The sequence below is a fragment of the Aquarana catesbeiana genome, linkage group LG01 (assembly GCF_042186555.1).
Source record: "Aquarana catesbeiana isolate 2022-GZ linkage group LG01, ASM4218655v1, whole genome shotgun sequence".
Classification (NCBI taxonomy): domain Eukaryota; kingdom Metazoa; phylum Chordata; class Amphibia; order Anura; family Ranidae; genus Aquarana; species Aquarana catesbeiana.
In genome coordinates this window covers 896,032,275-896,032,712 of record NC_133324.1, presented here as the reverse complement: position 1 = coordinate 896,032,712, position 438 = coordinate 896,032,275, and the positions used below count along the sequence as shown (strand labels likewise).

The 438-nt window shown below is 45.0% G+C and overlaps 1 protein-coding gene across 1 annotated transcript in view; it reads right to left on the bottom strand.

Annotated features, from left to right (window-relative positions):
* FAM53A (family with sequence similarity 53 member A) overlaps window positions 1–57 on the bottom strand; it is a 99,765-nt gene extending 99,708 nt beyond the window's left edge. Inside the window, exon 1 of the mRNA XM_073610937.1 lies at window positions 1–57. This exon is cut by the window's left edge and continues 119 nt beyond it. The gene's annotated coding sequence lies outside the window, so the exon portion shown is untranslated.
* Window positions 58–438: the final 381 nt, after the last annotated feature.

The window sequence follows — 438 nt, the reverse complement described above, 5'->3', positions numbered from 1 at the left end:
TTTTCCTCCTTTCCTCTCCTGACAACTTCTGTCTTGTTCTAAAACTCTGAACTTCTGAGCTGAAGGGCTGCTGCTCAGGGACTTTTAAAGGTTCAGACTATACCATGCATGCTCAAATTATAGGAGGGGCAGATAGCAATTGGTAGCCATTAAAGTGATCCGAATAGGCAAACTGGCAGATCCGAGAATAAAAAGGTAACATTCTTTATTTTATAAAAGGGCAACATTCATTAGAGTGTACATAGATAAACTGTATGCACTGTTGTGGGATACTTAAGTACAGGTCTCCCCCTAAAGTTGGGAGGAGAGTGGTTTGGTCTGACTTGCAGATTATAAACAAAGAACCTCGTGGGAACTGGGAAGATGCAGCTGTCTGGGGAGGGCAGAGCATGGTGCAATGTGTGCTGAGTGTGGGCACTGCCTGCAGCCTTGGCACAG